Source organism: Megalobrama amblycephala, linkage group LG5 (assembly GCF_018812025.1).
Source record: "Megalobrama amblycephala isolate DHTTF-2021 linkage group LG5, ASM1881202v1, whole genome shotgun sequence".
Classification (NCBI taxonomy): Eukaryota; Metazoa; Chordata; class Actinopteri; order Cypriniformes; family Xenocyprididae; genus Megalobrama; species Megalobrama amblycephala.
This window is the reverse complement of record NC_063048.1, coordinates 10076070-10102035: the sequence shown is the minus strand read 5'-3', so window position 1 is coordinate 10102035 and position 25966 is coordinate 10076070. Positions and strand designations below refer to the sequence as shown.

At 41.1% G+C, this 25966-nt stretch overlaps 1 protein-coding gene across 3 annotated transcripts in view; it reads left to right on the top strand.

Moving 5' to 3' along the window:
- Positions 1–25966, top strand: part of LOC125268434 (kelch-like protein 29) — a 236254-nt gene that overhangs the window by 30851 nt on the left and 179437 nt on the right. The gene's annotated exons all lie outside the window — the stretch shown is intronic.

The following is a 25966-nucleotide window of genomic DNA, read 5'->3' as shown; positions in this document are numbered from 1 at the left end:
TATTTGGCTGCTTATATTTCCCCCCATTAATTCCCTGTTGCTTAAAGATTCTTTGTGAGGATAAATCCAGAGGACACAACATAATGCACTGCAAAAAGTCATACAACAGGAGAGAAATGGTGAAGATGCACTGTCCCAGCATTGGCAGACTGTGTATTTTTAAGTGTTATATGCGTGATGTTTAAGAAATAATTGTGTCTGTTTGAATTAAATGTTAGTAGAATTTATGTAGGATAAAATTCTATATTAAAAATATAAAATGAATTGAATTACAGTAGTTTACTGATAACCTGGGTTGTCTTAACAGTGTAAGGTGGTTATTTGGTTTCCCAAGCTGGCCAAAATGGTCTGATTTGCTGGCTTTATATAGGGTTTTTGGACACTTGTAAGCTGGTCAGACTGGAAGACCAGCTAAACATCAGATTGATCAGGCCGGGAGACCAGCGTAAACCACCTTAAACTGGTTATTTTCTTCCGTAGGCATCTTTGAGAACTAAGAGTTTTTTTCTCCCAGAAAAGAAATGTAGTGAGGCTGCATTGTCTCAGAGAGTTTATAGATGGGTTTCCATGTGTTCTTCTAGGTCAGTATCTTTGATGCTAGTCTGTTATAGTTTATGTAATCAGTGTGCATAAAAGAACATATTTGCACCCTGTTCACTTTAAGGAGCTGCCGGCTAAAGGTTAATTGCTTTTGCTAATGTTATTGAGGCACCCTTCTAGAACTGGGTCATGTGCGCTCCTTACAAGATGGCCTTTGTAGGAGTCATTTCTAACTTTATTCCTTAGAAGATTGAATAGAAAGTATCTTACTCAATGTGCTGTTTTCTGTAGATTCACTATTTTTAAAGAAATAGTTCATGCAAATTTCAAAAATGGTCATTGTTTACTCACCCTCATGTTTTTGGAATTTGTTTTGTTTCAGTTCTTCATTCTGAAGACTGAGCCGGTTCTCATTTCCAAGCACAACTAATTCACGAAAAACTAAGTCAAGTCAAGTCACCTTTATTTATAGAGCGCTTTTTATAATGCAGATTGTGTCAGAGCAGCTTTACAGTGATAACTGGTATATAATTTTGCCTGCACAGCAGCTCTTAAAGAAAATGGTGTCATTGTCCATCTTAAGTAAATTCAGTATTGATTCATTCCGATGTAAGAATCAATAGTTATTAATTTAGTTAATTTATATCAGCACTGGAGTAAACAGTGATGTCATCATCCAGCTCAGTTCAGTTCCCATACAATGGTGTCAATGCAGGCAGATTAAAACACTGTTGAATATCAAATGTCAAGTGTCCCCAACTAAGCAAGCCAAAGGCAACAGCGGCAAGGAACCCAAACTCCAACAGGTGACATCAGGTGGCAAATTGCAAACAGGTGGCAAACACTAAGAAAGATGCCCAAAAGAAGCAAAAGTATCATAAATCTATTATGATCATTTTTAGTAAACAAAGCTATCATATGAAATACAATGCACATGTCATGGACCACTTTTATGGTGCTTTTGCATCCACTACCTTTTTGTAGTTTGAAAGTTTTTTTTTTTTTTTTTTTTTTTTTAAAAAGTCTTAAATATCTTGATCTATTCCCCTTATTTCAAGGCAAATCTTGCAGTATTTTGTTTATTGCATTACATTGAACAGACCAGCATCTTGAACTCATTCATAGGTTGCTGACAGCGTCTGTGTGCATGTTTGCAGCGTTGGATTAAATAGGCCAGTTGTGAGTGAAAATCGATGGTGTCAGTTGTGCTTTTGTTTACTACTCTGAAAGCGAAGGACTTAAGTTGGCTTACAGATCTAATTTACTTAGAGATCTTGTGCAGCATGTGGATTATTTTCATTTGTCTGCATATTAGGCCACAACAGAGACCAGACCACACCAGAAACATCTGATAATTGAAATAAAAAAAAATATTAATTCACTGATTTTCTTCTATTGTTGCATATGCAGAACAAACCCATTTTATATACTTTGCAAATGCATGATGCATGTGAGGTGGCAATAAAATAAGTGACTTGAATAAACCAGTAAAAAGCCTTTTTCTGATCATTTGGATTTTTTCATTTTTTTGTTTTGTTTTGCTTTTTCACCCATTAAATTAAAACATGATTCACATTTGTTAGTAAGTCAACTTACTGTATTGAGAACAGTTCTAGAATAGTTTGTTTGCTGTGAGGAATTGAGTTAATGTTTTAGTCTGGAAGCATAATTGTGTGACAGCGGAATTGATATGGGTGCAACCACTGTATTGTTACATGTTTTACAAGGGGGAAAAAAATCGGCAGATGTGGTTGCCAGAATAATTCAGTAAAAATACAGTAAAAATATAAACATATAGTACTTGCACAACAACATTTTACAGTTTGAATCTGTAATTTTTACAAAACAAACAAACAAAACAAACAAAAAAACAAACAAATAATAAAAAAAACAGCCCTTTTCTGCTGAATTAACAAGGCTATATTGCTCCTTAAATCTTAAAACATATACTGACATCCACCATAATAACACTGATGGTAAAAAGAAAACCAGACGATGAATAAGAATTCATCACAAATAGCTTTTCCACAGCTAGATTACAACACATAAATACAAAACACCATCATGGTAACACACATGACACTAAAATAATGCAGTAAACATTAATTTAATAACATAAGATGTAACATAAAATCCTAATGTACATAACTGATAATAAAAATCTAAGAAGAAACCTAATAAAATTAATAACCATCAAATGTGAAGTGTCACACAGGGAATTCTGGGAATGCCAGTTTTTGGCTTTTCACTGTAAATTATACAATGGTTTTTCTTTATTACAAAAAAAAAAGAAAAAAAAAAGAAAAAAAAAGAGGCAAATTTAACAGTATTTTAGTGTAAAATGTAAGGTTGCAAATGTAAGGTTAGATTTATTACAGTTTTTCTCCAAAAAAATTAATGCAACATATTGCATCAATTGTTTTGAGTTATGATAACTTTGAGTGAATTTAAGCTCAACCAACAAGCTACATTGAGTTGGAGGAACAATAATTTGTAGCATAAACACAAATTTTTAAGTTGATTACTCAAAAAAATCAAGTCGCTTGCTCCACCTACCACAGTTGTAGCCCTGGAACCAATTAATCTTATCTATTTTTTTAGTTAAAACCTACAGCCATCATAGCACGTTAAAGGTCCCATTTTTTGTGCTTTTTTGAAGCTTTGATTGTGTTTATAGTGTGCAATATAAATGTGTTCATGTTTCGCGTGTAAAAAAACACAGTATTTTTCACATAATTTACTTATCTGTATACCGCTGTTTCCACTGTCATAAAAACGGGCTGATGACTTCCTTGTTCTATGAAGTCCCTCCTTCAGAAATACGTAACGAGTTCTGATTGTGCCAGCGGTTCCTGTGTTGTGATTCGACAGCAGTTTAGCGCATCTTGCCCGGAAAGGTCAGGCCTCTTACCATAACGTGGAGATGCACGCGCTCAGTGTTATTGTAAACATGTCTTTAATTTTACCCTATCAATTTGAGCCGGAATCAGACCCGGTGATTGGACTGCGGGATGAAAATAACAGCGTTTCGACAACATGGCGACAAACACACTCTACAAACGCAACTCTTGTGTATTCCTGTGGGCGGAGGTTAGTCAAAAAACTGTTTTAGTGACGTCATTAAAGAAGGAAGTAGAGGGATGTAGTCCAAACTGGCCGTTCGATGTAGGCGACTTCTGTTAAATAAAATATCTCGCTTGGCATTGAACTTTGAGCTTTAAAATTTTACAGATTTTATTTATACTCTAACAACAACATTACACACTAACTAAAGTTTGAAACATGGGATCACGAAGAACGGGACCTTTAAATATAACTTACTTAGCGTGTATATTTAATGATCAAGTAAGATATTACTTGTCACTGGCATTAGCATTAGTCATTGATTATAGAGTTAATGTAGTGTTTACCTTCATGTATCTATTCTTCAGCACAATGGTAACCACAAAAAAGACCGGATGGAGCGTCGGCGCTCCCATTTGCGTGTCTCTCTTTAAAAGCCAATAAAAAATGAATCCATATAGGTAGCACAAAAATTCTTTTTGCATACAAAACCAGAGACTTTAAACTTTCATATCAAGCCTCCAACATGCTTCTGTTGCGTTGTTTTCACCCTCTAATGAGTCTGAGTAATATGCGTTTACAACAAAAATAGCACAGCCGCTAACTGAATACAAGTATGTATATTTCACGTGCTCATAACTTCATGAAAAATGCACAGATCATAGAAAATTGCACATCAATATTTAAAGCAGATTCTCAAGATTAAAATGAATCCAAAATCAATATAAATGACTTGGTGATCACAAGATATTACTCACGGAATGATTTAACATACTTGGCTAAAAAAATGTCTCTCATCTCTCCGGGATGCAGTGTGTATCCAATGTTCCCGGACCCATCCATGTTCATTTTCCAACGTGGAATAACACATAATAGGTATCATTTTAAAGCTTAGAATCTCATCTTTTTAAAGGTGGTACAGAGGATGTTTTGTTTTATACATTTTTGCAATATTACTTGAAACTGTCTTTACTAACTGATAAAAGACTATTTATTAGGTGCACTGAAAGGAATATTATTAATATACATCATCTGTGCACGAGGTAGGGCCTTAAAAACATCAGCCAATCGTTTATGCGATCATCACATAAACGATTGGCCCTCTGGCTTGTCAGTCACTGCCATTGTGAGAGCCGTGCGCGGATTGGCCCTCTGGCTTGTCAATCACTGCCACGACGTTCCTTGTGAGAGACGCGCGGCTGCGAGCTCCAGTAACTTTCCACACTCCGCATGCAATGTTTTTGTCAGGAGACAGGAGTAACAACTGCAGATTATGAGTTACCTGCGGTGAGTCCGACATAATGAATCCACTAAGTGTGTGTGCGGCTTAACGATTGTAAGGCCGATTATGAATGTAAATTGATACTTATGACTGATCGTGCTCAAACGCGTCCAGTCAGAGCCAGTTGCGTTCAGTCTGCGATTACAGTCGGTGTTCAAATTCCATGTGAAAGAATATAAATCTGCTTCAGGAGCAGGAAACAATCGCTGTATGTTGAGCACAGTCAGAATGTTTTAGCTAGTCGTTAAATGTGTGCTCGGCTTAATAACACAGCGAATGCCGGTGGTAAACAAACACTTGTGCATGAGTTTTGGGAGGCGTTCACTTGAAATGAGCTGTGAAGGAGGGGGGGTTGTTCTTCCGCATGCGCTCATTTCAAAAACTCAGTCGACGAAAACATCCTCTGTACCACCTTTAATGCATCTAACCATTTTGAAAAACTCCTAACGAGTGCTGAGAAGCACCTCTAAACCGGAGTTTACCGCCCGTTGGCGCCACCTGGCTGCGGAAAAAAATGAACAACAATTTTTCAAACTATTCTTTATGCTATCACCACGAAATTTGAACCAGATGCAGCTCACATATAGGAGAGCATCACCAAAAAAGATTTTTTTAGCGATCTTATTGTGTTCCTGAGTTATTCCATGTCAAATAAAAAAAAAAGAAAAATTATTTTTAAAAAAATTATATATATTTTTTTGTTTTTATCAGCTGTTTCTCAGCAAGAAAATGTCCGAATGTAATGTAATTTATATTTTCTTAAAATTTAAAATGTTTTCTATCAAATGATACCTACCTTTTGAGTCTCCTTACTAGAGTTTTGGAGTTATGAGTCTTTACTTTTGTGTGTGTCGCTCAGAAAAAAAAAAAACCTTAAAAAAGCCTTCAGGTCTTAAAGGGTTAAAGGTTCTGTAAGTAGATCTTGAACTATTGGACATTGTTAATATTTTAAATCAACCCAAACAAACCCACCCCTCTCTTCATTGCTCCGCCTCCAAAACTCACACTCCAATCCTAACCACCCTGCTCCGAGTTGGTCTCGAACCCCGGCACGATCGCTGCTGGCATGTGAGGCGAGTGCACTATCAATGACGCTAAGCACTGCATTCTCTAGTGATCGTCAGTGTGCAGTAGTTTAACTGCAGAACTCTCACTATCTGGCCACTGTTACACACACAATGCGAGTGGATGTCTGTTTATCACAGCTGATGTGCAAAAAAATGCTTCACGAAAAATAAGGCACAGTTGATGAACGAACGACAATTTCATTGTTACTACAACCTAATTAAAAAAAAGGCAATTAACACAGAAATCTGAGTTTAAATTACAGACAATATTAAGTTGATTTAATGTTCATCATTATTATTTTAACAGAACTCAACAAATTAATGTCTGCAACTTAAAAGGTTTAATTAAAACAATAAAATTAGTTTTACTTAGTTTTACTTGCAACCATGCATTTATTTAAGTTGTGGTAACAGGTCCCCTGAATTACTTGTGAGGAACTTACTGTTAACCAATGAACAGGTTTGTACTGTCACATTTTTATTGTCTTTTACAGTTAAAATTACAATCTTTTATTTTAAACTGCGGAATGGAGCACTTTAACCTGGCATACACATAATAACACATTATCTACTTCTATAATTCAAATCATGTAAATTGTTAGGCTGCATAAATTAGGTCAGCTGGAACCGGGAACACTTCCCATAACACCCGATGTACAACCCCAATTCCAGAAAAGTTGCGGCATTTTGTGAAATACAATAAAATTAAGAATCTGTGATTTGTTAATTCTCTCAAACCTCTATTTAACTGACAAAAGTACAAAGTCATCTTCATTTATATACTTTTACGCTTTTCACAATACACATTGTCTCAAAGCAGCTTCACAGTGACAATAGGAAAATTATTATCGAGCTAAAGTTAGATCTCCAATGTTTTCACTGAACAACATTATTGTATTTTGTGAGTATAAACAAATTTTTATTTTGATGGCTGCAACACACTCCAGAAAAGTTGGACAGAGCCATGTTTACCACTGTGTCACATCACCTTTCCTTTTAATTACACTTTTTAATCATTTGGGAATTGAGGATACTAATTGTTGCAGTTTTGCAAGTGGAATTTTTGCCCAATCTTGCCTGATACAAGACATCTGCACAACAGTCTGTGGTCATCATTGTCAGATTCTCTTTTTCTTGATGGGCCATACATTTTCAATAAGAGTCAGATCTGGACTGCAGGCTGTCAAGCACATCCATTCTACTGTGTATAGTGTCTAGAAACCACTCTGATGTATCACGTGCAGAATGAGGCCTGGCTTTGTCTTGCTACCCAGGAAAGTTGTCATCTTGATGGCAGTTTATGTCTCTGCACAATCCAAATATATGCCTCCATGTCAATGGTACCTTCACAAAAATGCAAGTCACCCATGCCATTGCACAGATGCACCCCCATACCATGACAGATGTTTTCTTTTGCACTTGTAGCTAATGAAAGTCTGGATGGTCCCTTTTGTCTTTGGGACTGAGAACTCGATGTCCATTTTTTTCCAAAAACAAGCTGAAACATGGACTCATCTGACCACAGCACACATTTCCACAGTTTACTTTTTGTATAGCTTTCTCCTTGTGTAACAGAGATTCAAGTTGCATTTCTTGATGCAGCATCAGACTGTTAAGTGAATTCTTTTTTCCAAAGTACTCCCGAGTCCTTGTGGCTTTATTTAACACAGTAGCATGATGGTTTCTAATGCAATGCCATCTGAGGGCTCAAAGGTCATGCACATTCAACTGAGATGTCCTACCTTGCCCTATACAGACTGAGATTTCTCTTGATTTCCTGAATCTTTTTACAATATAATGTATGGTAGACTGTGAAAGACATAAACTCTTTGCAATCTTGCATTGAGAAATGTGATTTTTTTTTTAAATTGTTTGACAATTCTCTCATGACATTTGGCACAAAGTGGTGAGCCATGACCCATCTTTTCTTGCAAAGACTGAGAAGCTCTTTTACACCCAAACACTATACCCTCACGTATTACCAATTCACCTGCTAACTGTGGACTGTTTTAAAACAGTTTAACTTGGATATTGTATAATCTTTTCACTTTTATTTTGCTTCTGTCCTAACTTTTTTGGAGTGTGTTGCATCCATCAAAATTAAAATTTGTTTATATTCACAAAATACAGTTATGTTGGTCAGTGAAAACACTGGAAATCTTTTCTTTGTACTTTTGTCAGTTAAACAATTTTTTACAACGTAAGTGATTTAATCAAAAACTTACTTTAGCTCGAACTTATTCCTAGAGCTGCTGTAAAGCCAGAATGATATGTGTCCATTAATTTTCCTATTATCACTGTGAAGATGCTTTGAAACAATCTGTATTGTAAAAAGCGCTATATAAATGAAGATGACTTGACTTGAGTGTAGATTTTTTTTTTTACAATATTTTAAAGTTTAAGCTAGGAGCCAATTGTATTTGATTGTCATGTAACAGTTTGGTTACTAATGTCTAGTCTGATACAATAAATCAGTTCATTGCATTGTTTCATAGTGTAGCCTTCAACATACCCAAAAATGACCATCAAATAAATACAATTTTCTTTTCAAAATTGTTTTTGTTTTTAGTAATGAGGTTCCTTTTATGCAAAAAAGTGAATCAAAGTTTTTTTTTGCTAATAATGTTCAGATTATTTTGTAGTTTTTGCTCATTAGAATTCTTGTATGTCAACAGAGGCGCATCTAAATTGGGCCCTCAGTGTCTGACACAGTTGCTTATGTTTATTTCTCGAAGCACATCTGCACTTATGTTCACCCCTCTGTACGACTGCTTCACGTGCGTGAGTCATGCGTATGCATGCCTGACATGTCTGAATCATTGTTTTGTATCCATGAACATTTCTCCATAACATTCATGTGGTATTGGGAACATTACTTTAGTAAACAGTGAATAAAGTTGTAGCTAAAGAGCACTGGTAGGACATTCATAACATGAGTACATTTTGATTTAATGTTTCATGTCATATTTTGCACCTCTGCCAAGATAAGACTGTTTAATTAAGTGCATGTTTATTCTTTGGAACAGAAAAGCGTTCAAGTTCAGTAGTATTTGCTAGTTGTCAGTAATGAAAGGGTTACATTGGTGAGCGTGCAGTGCCCCGTCAGTGAACTGGGCTCATAACCTCTCGCTGCTCTGCACTCTGTCTAACCTCTGCGTAAGTCGAGACTGCTAACCATGCATGAAGAAACATGAATTCCTAATGAAATATTTAAAATGGCTTGGGAAATCTTCTGTCTAAGTGCTTGAAAGTGTTTTTGTTCTGTCTCTCTCCTTCTGACAGTGTGGAACGAGAGATTGTTTTTGCTTTGAATAAAAAGCTGGGTGTATAGCTAAAACAATCTTTTTTTTTTTTTTTTTCCAGCTTTTTGACAATATTCTATGCTCTACAATATTTTTGATGATTTAGTGCTGGGATTCTTAAACTTTTTTTTTTTTTTGTCATCTGAACTTCTTTGACCTAAAATATTTACATGAAGTCTACCTGGAATTTCAGGATGTGATTTCAATAATTAAAGGTAGGGTAGGTCATTTTCAAAGAGGCTAACAATAGCAAGCTAGCTTTGAAAGCATAAAATCCCACTCTCCTTTCAGAGCGTCTCCAAAGCCACACCGCCTTCAAAATACATGAACGCATACAGCAAGTAGCAAACAAAAGCATCTCAAGAGACTGTGTTAAACTACCTCATGTCTCAAAGCACACAGGGCTCCAGACTGCGACTAAATGGTCGCATTTTGCAACCTTTCTACTCATTTGAGCTGTGCAGCGTGGACCGTTTATCAGCACTGAGCAATAATAGACACTGCAGCGTGAGCTCAGCGTGTGCCAATCTCGATCATGTGACACTCCTTACTACACACCGCTGGGAGATCCAGTGAGTAAGCATTTGAATTTGCCGCAAAACATTGCTACAAGATCTAGTGGGAAGCATTCAAATTCAGCGCAGAATTCTCTGATTTAGACCACAGATATCAGATCAAATGACACTAACATGAAATCCAAGAGAAACACTGTGCCACGAACAAGTTAAGGCTCCCCAGTCCACAAATCACCATGGATTTAATGTATTAACGCTTACTGAAACTATGGTATTGTGGCAGAAACACTTGAATCTTTTAAATGATTAATTTCAGGGTTTATGCAAACTTTTGAGAGTGACATTCAAGCACTTTCAAGGACTTTTTAAAGTGCTTCACACTTTTTCCAGCACTTAAAAGCTCTAAATATTATCCAATTTTAATGATATTTTTAATGTGATTGTTTGTAAAGCTAAAAGTTTAAAGATGAAGAAAAACTATCAGTTCTAGGCAAACAAAACTTAAAAAAAGACATTAAATTACCACTAGATGGCAACAGAGAAGCAATTATTGACTCACTTATATATAGAAAAGTAGGAAAAGTCTCATGAAAAACAAAAACTCATTCAAATTGTGACTGAATTGCACAGAAAGCAAGTAAAGAGCACTCAGTTCAGTATGCTGTATTTTAAAGGTGCCATCGAACGTTTTTTTACAAGATGTAATATAAGTCTAAGGTGCCCCCTGAATGTGTCTGTGAAGTTTCAGCTCAAAATCACATTAACTTTAACCACATTTAACAGTACATTAGCAACATGCTAACGAAACATTTAGAAAGACAATTTACAAATATCACTAAAAATATCATGTTATCATGGATCATGTCAGTTATTATTGCTCCATCTGCCATTTTTTGCTGTTGTCCTTGCTTGCTTACCTAGTCTGACGATTCAGCTGTGCACATCCAGACGTTAATACTGGCTGCCCTTGTGTAATGCCTCGATCATGGGCTGGCATATGCAAATATTGGGGGCGTACACCTGATTGACTGTTGCGTAACAGTCGGTGCTATGTTGAGATTTGCCTGTTCTTCGGAGGTCTTTTAAAGGGCACCTATTATGCCCCTTTTTACAAGATGTAATATTGGTCTTGGGTGTCCCCAGAATGTATTTGTGAAGTTTCAGCACAAAATACCCCACAGTTAATTTATTATAACCATTTGAAAATGTCATTTTTGGGGCCTGTTTTAAAAAGAGCTGTTTTGGTGTATACCACCTTAAATATAAATGAGCTGCATATCCCCGCCCTGCCTTTGGATGAGGGCGTAACTTGCATACCTATGGCAATAAACAGTTGGTAGAAGCAGAATGGCTGAGAGTGAGAGACCCGCTGTTTTGTATGGCATTCAGCCGTACATGTTTGAACCGGAATCAGACCCAGATGATGAAGAGACTCCGGCGTCCCCTTTGCAATTATGGATGTGCAACACACACACACACACACACTGTGATAACGTTCGCGCAATTTTTTGAAACTACAAACACAAATACTGTGATAACGTTTGCTAAGTACAAACAAAATTATATTTATGCAAGGGAACGGTTGCGTCATGTTGACATTACTTGTCGTACAGGTGCTTATGTGGCAAATGTGAGAAGATGGCTACAGAACCAAGAAAATATATGCTGCAGGGAGATAGAACAGGTATTAATTTATTTACATTTGTAATTGTTGCAAAAAATAATACGTGACATAAAACTGTCTGACGCTATTTGTTGTATCAAAGGTTACAAGACGGATGAAACAACTTCAAGTCACTCCATCATGTATGGTAGACCATCCCGGAAAACATACACAGTTTTTAATACAATATCTTTAAAAAATATATATATATACGTGTGGATACACACTATACAAACAAGGTTTAAGTTATATACACAGACATTCTACGACGACAACAACAACTTTAGACGCATTTGTTATTGAACTGGCTGACTGTCACAGACACGTCAGGTTCCACCTCACTGCCTTACCCACGCACTCAATCATCCCTCTACTCATCTCTCCGTCTGCATCTGCAAAACATCAAAGGACAGTATCACATTCCCTCATCCATTCAAGAACTGCTATTTACTCGCTATTTCACCATCTGCTCAACTGTTTTACAAATAAACTTACCAGCATTGCTTTTATTCCTGCCTCCGTGTCTCTGTTATAACAGAAGACCGGACCATAACAACTATTGGACAGTATGAGCACCGACGATCCATTCCAAGAGCTCGTGGACGCATTGCGCCGAGCACTCACACCACAACCACCCTCACCGCCTTCCACCAACGCTGCACCTTCTGCACCTGCCATCACCGCTTCTTCACCAGCATTCACCGCCAGTTCCATGGCCAAACCGGCGCCCTACTCTGGATCGGCGGAGGACTGCAGCGGATTCCTTCTCCAATGCGAACTGGTCCTGGAGATGCAGCCGCACTTCTACCCCACCGACACGGCTAAAATTGCGTTCATCATTTCACAACTGCAAGGTAAGGCCCTACAATGGGCAGACTCGCTATGGACTCTGAAGGGCTCCGTTGTCAAGTCGTATTCGGCGTTCGTCTCTCACTTCCGTGAGGTCTTCGGGAAATCTCTAACAGATTCATCGACTGGTGAGAAACTCTATAATTTGAAACAAGCACATCTCTCTGTTAACGAATATGCCTTGCAGTTTAGAACGCTAGCCGCCACCAGCGGATGGAATGAACAAGCCCTCATCACCACTTTCCGTCAGGGATTGGAGCCTAATGTGCGGCTGCATCTCGCTGCATACGAGGACTCCATAGGACTCGAACGCTTCATCCAACTCGCCATCCGCGTGGGTTCTCGTATGCAGTCGTGTCTCCTCGAGCACCAGGGCCAGTTACCGTCTACCATCCTCCTCCGTCGGTCCGAGCCCGTCAGCCCTCCAGAACCAGCCAACGAGCTAATGCAAGTAGACCACTCACGCCTCTCAGCTAGTGAAAGACAAAGAAGACTGACTCTGAACTTGTGTCTATACTGTGGATTACCGGGGCATGTCATCTCTACATGCCCAACCCGTCCTCCTCGGCCCGTGGTGAGTGCAATAATTCCTTCCATTCAGAAAATGCAATCACTCACTACCATGATAACCCTTACTGCTGCAAATACCTCTGTTCCAGTGGTGGCGCTCCTCGACTCAGGGTCAGCGGGAAACTTCATCTCCGGCACCCTCTGTCGACAACTCAAGCTCAAGATCTCCCCGTCTCCGGTTAACTATCAAATCCACTCCATCACGGGCAAACCCCTGAGCCGTAAGACCGTCCGTCATTGTGCTGGACCACTTCAACTCCGCGTGGGCATTAGGGATGGGAATCGAGAACCGGTTCTTCTTAAGAACCGGTGCCAAGTGAATCGATTCCTTTGAACCGTTAGCATGCCGGCTTAACAATTCTGCTTATCGGTTCCTCTCGTTGCTAACGTGTCATGACGTCACACACACGCTGCGTTGTTTTGGTTTAGAACGCAGCAAACATGGCATCGAGGCAGAAGCGATCTAAAGTTTGGTTACATTTTACGCGAAAAGACGACAATACAGTCACTTGCAACACTTGTAAAAGTTCCATTTCGTCAAAGGGGGGAACTACCTCCAATATGCAGAAACATTTGGCCACACAGCATGCAATTCATTTGCAGGACTGTCGCGTGTTTGATACAGTACTACACAACGACACCACCAGCGAGTTAAGCACCAGCGGAGCTAACAGGGATTATGGCAGTTTTATTTATTTATTTATTTTTGTCTGGACCAATGAATGTGATCTACTGTGAATGTGAATACTGGTTGAGAAACAAGGCTATATGTCCCTGGAATTTACTTGAAGAAGTAGCTCACCTAATTTTAGGTTTGTTCTGAGGTTGCTACACATAATGTGCGTATACTCTGTTCTGTGTCTTCTGATCAGATATTAAAGCGAGTTAATACAAACAAACAAATTTGTACTTATTACCTCACCCAATGAGAATCGATAAGAGAATCATTAAGGAATCGGATCGATAAGCAACATCGATAATGGAATCGGAATCGTTAAATTCTTATCAATTCCCATCCCTAGTGGGCATGCTACACACTGAAAACATCTATCTGCTGGTTCTGGAGGAGTCCACTGCTGACGTGGTTCTAGGGTAGCCTGGTAATACCAGACTCTGCTACTTCACTTTGCTTCGTAGACAGAGTCTGGAATGGCATAATAGAGAAGTGTTTTCTCTCTCGCTAGGGGACGCTTGTCTGAAGTTTAAAATCATTGGTTACCCGTAAGCCAATCAGATACGTTTAGTTATGACGTATGTTATCCGCCTGTACAGCCGCATCGAAGCACAGACATCATGCATCGAACTCAAATCTATGATTGAACTTCCACTGTAAACCTGTTGTAAACACATGATGATGTGAGCGAAATACCGGAGTGAACATGGCTGTAAACGACTTTTGCAGATTATGCGAAGTTAATGCATCCCGAAGTTTGCATCCCGTGTCTCGTTTCCCATTTCCGCGGTCGTTTCGGTTTTCGATTTCTCTAACCTACAATGTAAAACTCGGCGCTTAGCATCTACGTCACGGCTCTCAGCCCGCCCTCTGTTCGTTGATTGGCCCGGCTGTTTCCAGACCGGTGGCAAACACAAAGCTCTGACGCTGTATCAGACTGAGTACAGAAGCGAAATGAAATTGAGCGGAAGTAGGAAGTCTGACGTAGTCAGGCTAGTTCTAGGGCGCCCCTGGCTGGAAAAACACAGTCCCACCATCTCCTGGCGCACGGGCGAAGTCCTGAAGTGGGGCGACCACTGCTTTCCTGACTGCTTCCCAGAACTTCCTGTTCCGAGATCTCCACTCTCCAAGACTCTCTCTATCAATGCCACGTCCATCGAAAGTCCTGTAGAGAAGCGCTCCGTGGATGTCCCCCCGGACTACGCCCACTTCAGTGACGTTTTCTGCCCGCAACGCGCCTCCAAGCTTCCTCCACACCGGCCATGGGACTGTGCCATCGATCTGCTACCGGGTGAGCCAGTGCCCAGGGGACGCATTTACCCCCTGTCAATACCGGAGGAGAAGGCCATGGAGGAATACATCAAAGAGGCCCTCAGTTCAAGGTTACATCCGCCCGTCTACTTCCCCTGCTGCTTCAAGCTTCTTTTTTGTGGCTAAGAAGGACGGAGGCTTGCGGCCCTGCATAGACTACCGTGCCCTCAATAAAATAACTGTCAAGTTCCGCTACCCACTTCCCCTCGTCCCAGCGGCCCTGGAACATCTCCGCGGTGCCACTGTGTTCACCAAGTTGGACCTCCGCAGCGCGTATAACCTCATCCGGATACGTGAGGGGGACGAGTGGAAGACCGCCTTCGTCACGCCCACCGGACACTACGAATACCTTGTAATGCCGTATGGCCTGGTCAACGCCCCCTCCGTATTCCAGGATTTCATACATGAGGTGCTCCGGGAGTTTCTCCACAAGTTCGTTCTGGTGTATATTGACGACATCCTCATCTACTCCCGGAGCTTGGCCGAACATCGCCACCACGTTGCGGAGGTCCTCCAACGCTTACGGCAATTCCAACTCTTCCTCAAAGCTGAAAAGTGCTCCTTCCACCAGCCCTCCGTCCAGTTCCTGGGTACGTGATTGACCACAGTGGCATCCGGATGGACGAGGGGAAGGTCTCCGCTATTCAAACCTGGCCCACTCCATCAACAATTAAAGAACTCCAACGTTTCCTAGGATTCTCCAACTTCTACCGCCGATTCATCAAGAACTACAGTACCATCGTCAGTCCACTTACCAACCTGCTCCGTCACCAGCCCAAGTCTCTGTCCTGGACCCCACAACCCACCAACGCCTTCGAGACCCTCAAGAGAGCCTTCACCACCGCTCCCCTCCTCGTCCACCCTAACCCTGACTTAACCTTTCGTCGTGGAGGTGGACGCCTCCACCACCGGAGTGGTAGCGGTCCTCTCGCAGCAGCAGGGGATACCAAGTAGACTCCATCCATGCGCCTTCTTCTCCCGCAAGCTCAACCCGGCGGAGGTCAACTACGACATCGGTGACCGCGAACTCCTGGCCGTCAAGCTTGCCCTAGAGGAGTGGAGGCATTGGCTGGAGGGGGCTACACATCCTTTCCAAGTTCTCACCGACCATAAAAACCTTGAGTATCTAAAGGCTGCCAAAAGACTCAACCCTCGCCAAGCTCGCTGGGCTATGTTTTTCTCAAGGTTCAACTTCTCCATTACGTATCGCCCCGGTTCAAAAAATACCAAAGCTGATGCTCTCTCTCGCCTCCATGCCCCAGAGGAAAAACCCGAAGCCCCAGAGACCATCCTGCCGGAGTCAATCTTCGTGAGCCCCATCCAATGGTCCGAAGAAACCGTTCCCTCCTCCAATGCCTCCACACGCACTCCGCCGGGTTGCCCCCAAGGCTTGCAATACGTCACATGGGCACGACGCACTCCACTTCTGCACAATACCCACTCTTTCACTTGGCACTGGCCACCCGGGGGTCAATGAAACCCTCTCGTTGCTCAAACAACGCTTCTGGTGGCCCAACATGGCCAACGATGTCAGAAGGTACGTGCAGGGCTGCAGGGAGTGCGCCATCTCCAAGAGCCCACGCCATCTTCCCACCGGCAAGCTCCATTCTCTGCCCGTTCCTGAGAGACCCTGGTCACACCTGGGAGTGGACTTCGTCACCGATCTCCCTGAGTCTGATGGTCACACTGGCATCCTGGTAGTGGTAGACCGCTTTTCAAAATCCTGCCGTCTGATCCCCCTGGAGGGTCTACCTACCGCCATGACCACCGCAGAACTGTTATTCAACCATGTTTTTCGTTACTACGGAATACCCGAAGACATCGTCTCCGACAGAGGACCCCAGTTTATCTCCCACGTCTGGAAGGCGTTCTTCTCCCTCCTGGGTGTGACCGTCAGCCTGTCATCTGGATACCATCCTCAGTCGAACGGGCAGACGGAACGGAAGATCCAGGAGATAGGCCGCTTCCTGCGTACCTTCTGTCACGGCCACCAGAACTCCTGGAACCAGTACCTGGGTTGGGCCGAGTACGCACAAAACTCCCTCCGTCAAGCCACAACTGGATTAACACCGTTTCAGTGTGTACTCGGTTACCAACCCCCACTGTTCCCCTGGGATGGGGAACCCTCCAACGTTCCCGCAGTCGACTACTGGTTCCGGGAGAGCGAGAGGGTTTGGGACTCGGCTCACCACCAACTGCAGAGAGCCCTGCGCAGACGCAAGATGACAGCCGGCCTTCGGCGCTCCGACGCTCCAGTCTACCAACCGGGGCAGAAGGTCTGGCTGTCCACCAGAGACATCAGGATGCGTCTGCCCTGCAAGAAGCTGAGTCCCCGCTTCATTGGCCCGTTCACCATCGTCCGGCAGATCAACCCCGTCACCTACCGTCTCCAACTCCCAGCACAGTACAGTAGAATTCATCCTACATTCCACGTATCACTGCTCAAACCTCACCACCCTTCTGTTCTTCCCTCCACAGAACCTGACGTGGCAGCCGCCGAGCCCCCCCTTCCACTCATCCTGGATGATGGCACTGCTTATGTCGTACACGAGATTCTGGATTCCCGGCGCCGTGGTGGTCAACTCGAGTATCTGGTCGACTGGGAAGGCTATGGCCCCGAGGAACGCTCATGGGTTCCCAAGAATGATATCCTTGATCCTATTCTGTTACAGACCTTCCACACCAACCATCCAGACAGACCTGCCCCACGCCCTAGAGGGGCGCCACCACGACGTCGGGGTCCGCGGCCCTCAGGAGCGGGCCGTGGGAGGGGGGTACTGTCACAGACACGTCAGGTTCCACCTCACTGCCTTACCCACGCACTCAATCACCCGAGTTCTGATCACCGTCACCTGCACCTCATCATCACTGCAATCATCAGCACTATAAAGCACCCACACTTCACACACAGCATTTGTCCGGTCTCGTTTGCACTACAGCATCTGTATGCTTACCTCAAGGACTCCTAAACGCCATACTTACCTGCTCCAGTCGTCTCCTTCAGCTCCTTCGTCTCCTGGTCCCCTCGTGTGCCTACCTGCTTGTGTGTGTGAGTGTCTCCGCCGTCATCCCTCTACTCATCTCTCCGTCTGCATCTGCAAAACATCAAAGGACAGTATCACATTCCCTCATCCATTCAAGAACTGCTATTTACTCGCTATTTCACCATCTGCTCAACTGTTTCACAAATAAACTTACCAGCATTGCTTTTATTCCTGCCTCTGTGTCTCTGTTATAACACTGACATCGACTGAAATGACTATTTGCTCAAAAAACATTAAATACACTTACTTCTTCTGGAGGTGACGTTGGATCGCGAACAGTAGGCAACGATCCACACTTGAGGATTAACTTTGAAGCAAGACCTGCTTTGAATTGACCCTCGTTCTCAAAACAGTCAGTCAAAAAATGATTCGCGCAAACATAAACATATTTTGGAATTTTGAGTGGCGCCTTTCCTTCGTAAATAAAATCCATCCACTGCGTTTTCAGTGGCTCTGATGTCGGAAGTAAGTGAAAACTACTATGTTCATTATTACATCCCACAACAGAACACTTATGTTTCTTAGGAGACATTACCGGCTGTCGTTGAAACAATGGAGGATGGTTGACCGATCACCGAGGGCAGGGTCTATGCCAAAACCAGATTGTCAATCAAACCACGTGGGTGGGGCTTAGCGCAATTCTACGTCACAGTGAGAGCAATCTTAGAACAGGGCGTTCTGAGACAGTGCTTATGAATTATTGAGATTGTAAAAAAACCACTGGGTGGATTTTTCTCATTCTAGGGTGGTTTTGCTCACACACTGCCAACACACATTTATGGTCAAACACCATGTAAAAGTGAATTTTGCATAATAGGTGCCCTTTAAACAAATGAGATTTATAATAAGAAGGAGGAAACAATGGAGTTTGAGACTCACTGTATGTAATTTCCATGTACTGAACTCTTGTTATTTAACTATGCCAATATAAATTCAATTTTTAATTCTAGGGCACCTTTAAGAGTAGAATATTTACATTTTTCCCTATAAAAATGTGGTAACACTTTCCAATAAGGTTCATTAGTTAAACATTAGTTAATATATAACATGAGCTAACCATGAGCATTACATTTGTTACTATTTACTAATCTTCGTTAATGTTAGTTAATGAAAATAGTTGTTCATGTTAGTTCACAGTGCAATAACTAATGTTAACAAGATTTTAATAATGTATTAGTAAATGTTGAAATTAACATTAATAAAGATTAATAAATGCTGTATAAGTGCAGTTCATTATTAGTTCATGTTAGTTAACTAATGTTAATTAATGAACCTTATTGGAAAGTGTTACTAAAAATGTTTTTGCACGTTACTGTTAATAAGTTAACCCTCTAGAGCAGTGGTTCCCAAACTGGGGTACGCGTACCCCTGGGGGTACGTGAAGTGACAGAAGGGGGTACGCGAACAAATGCTGAGTAGTTCATTTAATTCTAACTTAAAATAATATTAAAATTGAACATATATTTCTAACTGCAAAATGTCATAAATCCAGTACATTTAATCAAATTACCTCATCATTTGCAGTCAAAAATGACTGCATCCACACAAGCAGCCCTGAAGAAGTTTTGAAATGCCCAGGAAAATGCTTTTTCCAGTTGTTCATAAAAATATTAATGGAAAAGGTGTCATTACACTGTATTCAGCACAAACTAGGCTACCATAATATGTGAGCAACATGTATGTACATTTTTTTATTTTTGAAGGAATAACGTTTATGCGTGGTTATTGAAAAAACAAAAAACTTAAGTCACTGAAATAAGGCCACAAAATATGTGTTCACAAGACTTCTGGTTATTGGGGGTTGTAGACTAGAGTTTTTGCTTCAAAATGATGTAAAAATTATCCTGCCTACTCGTTCATGTAAAACAATATATTGATTTAAATTTTGTAAGACACTTTTTGTCAAGACACACAGTATGCATGGATGTGTGAATCTTCATGAATAATGTTGTGATTCATACCTGAGAAGACAAAGACCCGCATAATGACCTGCATAATGAGCCCTTCAGTCAGGTAGGCTATATGAAAAAAAACCTCTGATAACAGGATCATATCAGCTGTTAATGTTAATATAATGTCCACTCTTGACAGAAAACATGATCTTTGTGATCTCATGCATGCACATATAATTGCGCATCATGTGAAGAAAAATGTGTATAGGCCTATTATAGTTTAAATTTCAGTATCAATCAAAAGATTGGATGCATTACTATTATAATGTTGTTAAAAGAAGTCTCATGTTCATCATGCTGTATATCAAAAATACAGAAAAAACAGCAATACTGTGAAATATTATTACAATTTAAAATAATTGTTTTCTATTTTAATATACTTTAAAATATATTGTATTTCTATGATGCAAAGCGTCTGGATATTCATGTTATCTCTATGGCATTTCATATAGGCTTTTAGCTTGAAAGCATGCACATTTGGAGAAATATTGATGGATTCTCATATGTTTATGTCAGTTTTCTATACAGAGGAGTAATATTTATTCAATATTTATTGTCATCAGTAATGGATACTGTGTTTTCAATTTATACTGGCAGCCGGAGGGCGCTCTGTGCACATTTAGTCCACAAATGTCTCGTTATGAAGAACAGGCATACCATGCGACATTCCAGGAACTAACAGAGACTTCCAGAGATCGCTATAACCATGGTTATAACATGCAGATAGACACTTTTGCAAAAAGCACACATTTTGTTTTTACTCTGAGTGTACACAAATAAAAGAAGACATTCTATAGTTTCAATTAATATATTACTTCTGTCTCTATGACAAAAAATGACAGAGTATTTTAAGTCTGTTTTTCTGCAAAGTGAAAAAAATCCTGCAAAACGCGCCACTGCGTTTCATGACTCCATAGGGTTAATCTTGTGTGCATCTCAATTCAAGCTCAGTGCCTTGCTGTCAAATTTCCAATGAATAAACATGTAATATTATTAGTAACTGCTTATTAATGCAAAACAATAGTAAAATGATTAAATTACCTTAATGATTTATAAAAAAAAAAGAAAAGAAACCAGTTCCACCAAATCAGGTGCTGGTGCCACCTTTTGTAGAACTTAGTGGCACCAGCGCCACTGCTCTCAAATGTTGGTCGGGGGCCCTTGTCATGATCACCTGCTGAAATTGCAGCACTGGCCGTTGTGGCTACAGCCATTTGGTGTGTGTGGGCTGTGCAGACATCAACTCCAGTCCATGAGCCCGCTCCAGTCCATGAGTTCATTCCAGAATCAGCTCCAGTTGGTGAGTCTGCTCCTGAATCCTCAGCTGAGATGGCTGCCACGCCTGAGCCCTCAGCCAAGATGGTTGCCACACCTGAGCCTTCAGCTGAGATGGTTGCCATGCCTGAGCCTTTAGCCCATGAGTCCGCTTCAGAGCCTGTTCTAGTTCCTGAGTTCCCTGAGTTGTCTTGATACGACCAAGGAGGTCACCCCTGAGTTCCTTGTCTGCCTTGATAAGACTAAGGAGGTCGACCCTGAATTTTCTGTCTGCCCTAAGATAACTACAGAGGTCCTCCCTGAGTCCCCGGTCAGCCCTGATTGGACCACGAGAGTGGTTCCTGAGTTTCCTGTCTGCCTCTATACGACCGTAGAGGTCGTTCCTGAACTGTTTGCCTGCCTTAATATGACCATGTCACTGGATGTCACTCTGAGCAATGCCTTGAAGGGCGTGTTCCTGAGCTCCCTGCCTGTCCTGTTACCCCTAACTTCTCTGTGCCTTATGTTTCAGTTTTGCCTAGTCAGCTGTGTTGGCCTCTAGATCCACCTGATCCACCATGGGGGTCTTCAGTTCCGTCTGCACGGCCGTGGTGGTCATCTGCTCCGGCGTGGGGGTCTTCAAGCACGTCTACACTGCTGTGGTGGTCGTCTGCGCCACCGTGGAGGTCTACAAGTCCGTCTGCATGGCTGTGGTGGTCCTATGCTCCACCGTGGGGGTCTTCAAGCCCGTCTGCACTGCTGTGGTGGTCGTCTGTGCCACCGTGGGGATCTTCAAGCTTGTCTGCACTGCTGTGGTGGTCATCTGCGCCACCGTGGGGATCCTCAAGCCCATCTGTACTGCTGTGGTGGTTGTCTGTGCCACCGTGGGGATCTTCAGGCCTGTCTGCAATGCTGTGGTGGTCATCTGTTTTGCCGTGGGGCCCTTCAAGCCCCTTTGCGCTGCTGTGGTGGCAGCCTGCCCTGAACTGGCCACCTGTAAAGCCTTCGTTCCTGTTCCCCTGCCCCATCCACCGACCTGGCCAACCATCCAGCCCACCATCCCTCCCCTGATCCTCCTCCGTTCCACCTCCCTCCTGACATTTTTGTTTTGGCTCTTGTGGAGCGTCTGGAATCTGCTCCTTAAAGGGGGGGGTAATGTCATGATCACCTGCTGGAGTGCCAGAGGGCACTCCACCCCAGACTATTGCCACTACCACGGAGACGTGAGACTTGACTTGGACCCCTAAAGACTTGAGACTTGACTTGGACCTCAAAGACGTGAGACTTGACTTGGACTTGACTTGACCTGGTCCTCAAAGACTTGAGACTTGACTTGGACTTGACCGCAGGGACTTGTGAACATCTCTGCTGAGCACTCTTGCTGTTTTTGTTTTCATGTTTTATGGACTGGTTACTTGTGTTTTTGACCCTTTGCCTGGCTGTGACAATGATTCTGGATTTTCCTATTAAACAGCACTAGGATCTTACCAAAGTCTTAGAGCTTCTGTGACAGCCCTTGCACATAACATTACAATAATAATGAACATAAACAACTTAAAGCTGCAGTCCGCAACTTTTTTTGGTTAAAAATTATCCAAAATCAATTTTTGAGCAAGTACATAACCAGCCAGTGTTCAAAACAATCTCTTTATCTTAGCTCGATTCACAACGGTAAGCTTGTAATAATGTTTTATAATGAGAGCGACATGGTGGATTTCCGCAGGAAATTTGAGCATTCAACAGTTCCTCTGTGCGTCATTACGTCACGTCCGTAAACAGAAAGGAAGGAGTCCAATCCAGGCTAGTCAGTTTTATCACGTGAGGACGCTGCTGGTAGCGGATCATTTATAGCCTTTTCTCACAGCAGCTGAAATAATTAAACTTATCATTTTGATGGCAGATTGTAATCCAGAAAGGTCCAAATGACAATCATCAGTGACAACTGGAGATTTACCCGTAGTCAAAAAGCAAAAGACTTTGGACTGTGGAGTGGCTACAGAAATTGAAATCTACAGGTAACGCTAATATACACTAAATACACATAGTCATGAAATGATGATGTTGTTAACATTAACAATTTGAGAGCAAGTATAACAGTAATAATAATTTGCACGGTTTGGCGTGATCCGAGCTAAGCAATCGTTAGATTTAATCATCATTGGCAGCGCAATTTATTGTAGGCCTAATACTTTTTTCCTCAGTTGGTCAGAATAAAAGTGGCAGACATGTTACTTACTTGTTCAGATGATATCTTCCAGTGAAAATTCTTATATTGGTCATACTTTCAAGACGTAGAATCTGTGATTCTGAAGTACAGTATCCACACCGGTGTGGTGACTGACAGCAAGCATTAGATTCATCCGCGCTGACGAGCTGTGCCGTTGCACAACGCACGTACCGATAACTGTTCCGCATATGACTGCAATTGCAGGTTTCAAACAAGAGATGGCGACAAAGAGGAAAAATCGTGGACTGCAGCTTTAAAGAGCACTGACCTGTACTGCCTAACTGCTGCAGATCATTTCGCCGTTGATAGTGTTGCCATTGTAATGTATTAATTCAAGTTACTAACCTCTCCAAGTATACCGACACATACAGGTTTCCATCTCTTCCAAATACGGTAGTTATGGCATGAAAGCAGCATATGCTCGTTGTTTTGGTTCAGGAGGAACTGTAAAAGATGGCTGCTGTTTCGGTGCTCATGGCTGATGTCTGTCTAACTCTGCATAGCATGAAATGTGCTGAAGATGTGTGATGTATGTGGGGTAAGCAGAGTGCACGGTATGGAAATACATACACTGACAAGCAGGTAGGATATTTATGGTCCTACTCCTTCCACAGATGATATATAGTATATTTAGACGACATAACTTAGTGACTGCTATCAGGATGTGAAGAGACTTTCAGACAGCATAACAAAAAATGTTTCTGGAACAAATTGCCTACCCTGCCTTTAACAACACCTTTGTTATATTAGTTAATAGCAAAATGACATGCATGTGAACAAATAAAATATCTCATATTTTTTAGTGTTGTCTTTTGATTGTTTGTACATTTTTTTTTAAATTTAATTTTACATTTTTATGATTTAATTAATTATTAGTTTTTCAAAACCCCAATTTGGAAACCCTGATGTACAGTAGAGGAACCCTATTTTAAAATGTTTAATGCAAGAGGTAAATTACAGTAAGTCTATTTAAAGAAAATCAAGGAATTATTGTAAAACTAGTCTAACATGATCTTAATGGCCAGATAAAATGATGCATTAAAAGCATCATAGTGTTGTTAAATTTTATATTGCCAGCAAAAGCATCTGTAATGTTTCATGATTATTCGATATATAGCCCAGCCCTTGTAAGAACACATTTTAATGGTCTGTTTTGAAAGTGTAATTAAAATTAAATCAATTAAGTCAATTAGTAGAATGTAAATGCATTTTTAAATTTCATCTCTATAAATTCAAATGAGTCCATCTTCAATATTAGATGATGAATATTTTCATTGACATTATTTCTTTGACTAGACTGTTATAAAGTCAGCTTCTATTAAAATCACAAGTGAATGAGATGTTCGATGCAGTTAGATGAATGCCAGTGATGGCGGTAAAGGTATGTTAAGGGTGGTTAGACAGGAATGCAGTGAGACACCTCCGTCCTATCGTCTCTCATTACCACTCGTATGGTTAAATGCCTGTGGCAGGGCAGCTGGAAGGCTGGCATAATTTCAATAGATCTTCCCGCAGATGAGGTTTGAATAGATGTGTGTGTGTGTGTGTGTGTGTCTGTGTGGTCATATAAATATCTCAAACATCACTGCATCCTTCTGCAACCTGACAGTACTTTGATTTCAAGATATTTTAAAATCATTTTCAGTCTTATAAAGTGCATAACTTTTCTAGATTGTAATAATTAATAATTTACCTACCCCCAAGACCCTTATTACTTGGCTGGGATCATGTAAAGCCCTTTGAAGCTGCATTGAAACTGCAATTTGGACCTTCAACCCATTGTACCCTGTTGAAGTCCACTATATGGAGAAAAATCCTGGAATGTTTTCCTCAAAAACCTTAATTTCTTTTCGACTGAAGAAAGAAAGACATAAACATCTTTGATGACACGGGGGTGAGTAAATTATCACAAAATTTTAATTCTGAAGTGAACTAATCCTGAAAAAACACACCAGGCTAATGTGAGGCTATATGTAATTAAGCATAATTTAAAAGAAATGTGCGAGCTGATGAAGTTAATAAAGAGTGATGTCCCAATTTTGAGTTAAACATTATTGAGGGAAATCCCGAGGTTTCTGGTCAGACAGTTTATTTTTTATTTTTATTTTTTATACTTTTTTTGAGCAATTGAATGAAAAGTGATGCCGTGTATGTATGTGTATGTGCTCATAAATCTATTTAACCCTTGCACAATTTGTAAGATGTTCTGTAAGATTCTCAAGCATCTGTGGCTGTTTGCAGTTGTATATGAGTTTCTCAGTTGTCAAAGTGACGAAATTGGATCTCAACATCATAAAGCCACTGTGGTTAAGAAAAACTTAAATGTGCTGAGCATGCTGGGAAACCAAATAGCTTACAGGGTGTGTAGATTTTTATTTTACTGCTACGGATAAACCAGGACTCCTGCACGACTATCACAAAACAGTCTTTGATGCTCAATGGCGAAACACACTTAGAACCAACAGTATGTGAACTTCTTTTGATAATACATGTTATTTTAGTAATTATTTTGTCATCTGGAATGTAAATATCGACTATGCAACTTCTTCAAGGCAATAATAAAATTATAATTATAATTAACAGCTTAAACCATCTTAAGCTGGTTTGCTAGCTGGTTTTAGAAGCATTTTGAGCTGGTCAGACTGGGAGACCAG